The sequence below is a fragment of the Camelina sativa genome, chromosome 7 (assembly GCF_000633955.1).
Source record: "Camelina sativa cultivar DH55 chromosome 7, Cs, whole genome shotgun sequence".
Lineage (NCBI taxonomy): Eukaryota > Viridiplantae > Streptophyta > Magnoliopsida > Brassicales > Brassicaceae > Camelina > Camelina sativa.
In genome coordinates this window covers 16117682-16122612 of record NC_025691.1, presented here as the reverse complement: position 1 = coordinate 16122612, position 4931 = coordinate 16117682, and positions in this window count along the sequence as shown.

Below are 4931 nucleotides of genomic sequence, written 5' to 3'. Positions count from 1 at the left end.
GCATTTCACTGTGCTCAGGCGCGACTTCGGAACAACTCGCTGTGAAAGATGGAGTCCTTTCATTGATGAGCTCAGAGGCTTGGGCAATCACTAACTTGTGTAACATATTTGTAGAAGATTATTTGATGAAAAAAAATTTGTGCCAAAATTACTTCTAAATAATTGAAAGATTTTGCTAAAAATAACTTTATTACATGTTCACATAAGAGGTTGCTTATCCTGCACAAGAGACTAGAGAGAATGTGACAGAGAAGAAGATGGCTGGACAAAGACAGTCACAAATTAATGATAAGGCCTTTGACTTTGAGCCATAAGTAACTTAATGTTTAGCTTAATAAGTAGTATAGCTAAAGTGGAGACAAACAATTGTTTTGTGACTTATATGATGATGTCTCTAGCATTGCATCTCATAGAAACAATTACTATGACTATGCTGATGTTTCTAGCAAGTCCGATCCAATAGCCAAAAACACATATTCTCTTAGATTTATATATGTGATGAGAATAATGAAAGAGTAAGAAGATGTTATCCTAAAATCCAATCTGTGTGGGTGATTGGATGCAGATTGTTTGCATTAAGATTTTTTCTATAGATGTGTTAATTAGCTGGACTTATAAGAATTATTTTATGTTGTTCTAGAGTTATAGACATTTTCAATAAAAGTGTCTTACATTATCCATTGGCCCAAAAGTTAAAGTAGCCACGAGACGCCAAAAATAGAACCTAACTTGAACTCAAAGTACAACCATCCTGGAGTGTGTGCTAAGTTATGACAGCTTAGTAGATACCCAATGCAGTAAAAAGAAGCTAATAAGAGATGAGTACAAATAAACAGGGAAATCAACAACGACTACCCAGTCTACCCCAATTGCTGCGAGCCCGTGAAGAAACCAATCTTTCAGCTTTTGGATCCTTTTTTTTTAAGATAAAACTATCAAATATGCCATGAACAATAGATTTTCTTTCTACATCTTCCATAAACGATTGAGTCTTTTAAAATTTGTCATACCGATGGCATGAGCGGAAATGGGAAAGACGGAATTAACCCTGCTGGACAACATTTTTGGCATTTGGTAGACAACTTTAACATTCGTGGACAATTTTTTCTTTTTTGGTAGACAACTTTAATCTTCATGGACAATTTTGACCTTTGGTAGACAATTTTGGGTTTTTTTTTTCATTATGGTGGACAACAATCTATACCATAATGCCAAATATAACATTTTTGAAAAACTGAAAACAATATGGCACATTTGGAAACATTTTCAAAAAATATGGCATATATATTCGACAAAAATCCATTTTTTTTATTCCAGTTAGGTTAGTGATTTTCAAATTCGAACATATCAGTCAAGTTAAGGTCACATACTTGTATCTAAGGAAATAAATCTACATATGACTTCATTTAATGATGATTAATATTAACTATTTTCAATATTTATGGGCCGCAAGGTCTATTTTTTTTTTTCGAAAATAGAGAAAACAATATGGAAAAAATATGTTTAATATAAAATATGCAAAAAAGTAATATATGAACGTGAAAAGAAAGATAGAAGTTTCATCATGCACAAATAAAATATATATATAAAAAAAGATAAATATTTTTGTCAACGAGAAAATTGAAAGAAAATTAACTTAAATTTGTTAAATTTATTTAAGCAAAATGTTGTCATTATTAAAGAATAATTTTGAAATAAATTTGTAAGGATATAAGAAAAAATTATAATTAACTAAGGGAATATAGTACAAGAAATATTAAAAAAAAAACTATAAAATCAAGCAAAACAAGTATTGATAAACAAACCTTTATCTTCTCTGTTAAAAGGTCGTCGTGGGGATTCATCAGATATCCATCTGTCTAACCAAACATTGGTGCTCTTACCATCCCCAATAGACTTCATGATACCCTTCTCCAACAATTCTCGTCCAAACATGATGCTTCTCCAATCATAGGACGGTCAATATCCAATTGTAGCTGCAAGTAGAGACGTGTCTGCATAGTATTTTGCCTTATATACTCGCGCTAATAGAGAGGTAGGATAGTCTAACAGCCGCCAACCCTGCTTAGCTAAAAGAGCTTGATTAAACCGTCCAATATCTTTAAATCCCAAGCCACCACTCTCCTTAGATGCACATAACTTCTCCCACGAGACGCAATGCATTTTATGTTTGTCCTCACATTCATTCCACCAAAAGCTTGCCATTGCACTTGTGATTAGGTGACATTGATGTTTCGTCAACCTAAAACAAGACATAGCATACACTGGTAGAGCCATAGCTACTGATTTCATCAAAACCTCCTTCCCTCCCAGAGATAAAGTTTTCTCATACCATCCACCAAGTCTTGACTTCAATCTATCTGTGATAAAGTTAAGGAGAGCCCTTTTAGATCCACTGAAGCATTCTGGTAATCCCAGCTACTTGCCCGTCCCTCCCTCTTGCTCAATACCAATAAATAAGCCTATTATCCTCTTCATATACGAATCCATCTTCTTCCCGAAGGTAATCGCCGACTTTTGAAAATTGATTTCCTGGCATGAGGCCCTCTCATACAACTGAAGACACGCCAGCAACTCAGAACATTCTTGAAAGGTGGCTCGACAAAGAAACAAGCTATCATTGGCAAAAAGCATATGTTGAATAGAAGGGCTCGATGGAGTGAGTCGCAAACCAGTTAGTCTCCCCTCCAGTTCTGCTCTGTTCATAATATGAACAAGTGCTTTCGCACACAAGATAAATAAGAACGGTGACAGAGGATCACCCTGCCTAAGACCTCTCTCTGGTTTGATGAAACCATATGAAGCTCCATTCACCAGTACTGAGTAAGAGACTGACGTCACACAGCTCATAATCCACTGCACCCATTTGATGTCAAAGCCCAGTCTTAGAAGCAGCTCCTCGAGGAAGCTCCACTCCACTCTGTCATACGCTTTGGACATATCCGTTTTAATGGCTAAAAACTCTAAATCACAGTTAGGATTTGTCCTCAATGCATGAACCATTTCATGGGCTAGCAAGATGTTGTCAGAGATGAGCCTTCCAGAAACAAAAGCTCCATGGGTGTCAGATACAATCGCAGGAAGAAAACGCTTAAGTCTGTTACACATCACCTTCGAGACTATCTTATACAACACAGAGCATAAGCTTATCGGCCTCAAATCAGTCATCTTCGACGGATTTGGTTTTTTCGGAATAAGGCATAGTTGTGTAAAGTTCCATTCCAAGGACAGAGAGCCCGTGGAAAAGAACTTTTGGATCTCCTCAACAACCTGTGTCCCCACCGTATCCCAATAATGTTGATAAAAATGCCCCGACATGCCATCTGCTCCCGGTGTACTATCACCCCTGATGCTAAAAGCAGGCAATCTGATCTCCTCTGCCGTCACGTCCCGTGTGAGATCAGCATTTATCTGGTTTGTAACCCTTGGTAATAATCCATCCAAAGCTTCTGCAATCATATCGGGATTTGTGCTAGCAAAGAGACCACGAAAAATACTCTACAGCTATATCTCCCTTCGATCCTTCAGTAAACTGCTCAATACCATTCACATCCAGAAGAGATAATATTCTATTCTTCACTCGCCTTCTTTGTACACTCCCATGAAAGAAACGAGTGTTCTGATCTCCCTCTCTTAACCATTTTTCCTTGCTTTGTTGTTTCCAGAAAAGTTCCTCCTCTTTATTGGCTGCAGCAAGATCCCACTGTAGAGTTTTCATGTAGTGAAAATCCGGATATAGCTTCTCACCTTCCTCTTCCAACCGCTGATGTAGCTGTGAGATACATTCTTTAGAGTTTTGGTTAGTAGTTCGCTTTCACACTGAAATTGCCTGCCTGCAGTGCGCAATTCTTGTCAGCAGAGAGGCTCCACCTATTGTATCTCCTTTACACCAACCTTTCTTAATCACATTGGCAAAATTTGGTTTAGAGAGCCATCTTTTATTAAAGATAAATCGACCCCGTCGTGACATGTTCTCATTCGCAAACTTGACAAACAATGGACGATGACCTGACCCTATCCTCTCCAAATATTCAGCTTGCACCCGCGGGAATAGATGAAACCAAGCTGAGTTACCTAATGCTCTGTCCAAACGACACTGTACCCACATTTGGTTACACCGGGTCCCCATACACAAAAGATATAAAGAACCAAAGTGAGCCAAGGGAAACTTTCACATCGATAATCCGTGCATCCGATCCTAAAACCTCCAACTCATACGCTGACTTCCAAAACAAAGCCAGTCCTCCACTCAATCCCACCGGATCCACAATATGAGAGTGATCATATCCCAGGGATCTTTGTAGGTTTTCTACGTGATTTCTGGAGTTTTTTGTCTCCAGGAGGAACAAAAAGTCCGGGAAATGCTCACGCCGCATCTCCCTCAGTGTAGAAACTGTCAAGGTGCCCCCCAACCCCTGACAGTTCCAACTCATGAAGCTCATATTAGCTTTGGCGGTTCCCCATTTGGAACCACCTTCATTGCATCACGCTTAGCAACCTTTGATGATACTAAAGCTTCCTCAGTAGCTTTCCTTTTACAAGAGGTCTCAACCTCTCCCTCCTCTCCCTTAGACGTTTGACTTGTAGCAGATCCCTCAGCTAAAGCATGAGCTTTCCTACGCCATTGGTTAGGGCGGCGACGTTTCTTACCAAATTTTGCTTTAGACCCTGTGCTCCCTGCTGAAAAACTGGCTTGAAATACTGGACCATGACCATGTTGCGAAGGTGCAGCAGACACTGCCGAACTTTATTGGATAGGCTCAGATAGTCTAGTCATAGCTTTGCCAGTAGCAACAGCTGAGACAACTCGATCCTCATCCTTGTTCACCTCAGAACTGGCTCCTTGAAAATCAAAAACTAACCCTTTCCCTTTGTTTAGATCAGTTGTAAAAACTGGAGGGGCCTCCAACATCAACAGTGTTTTCTGACCC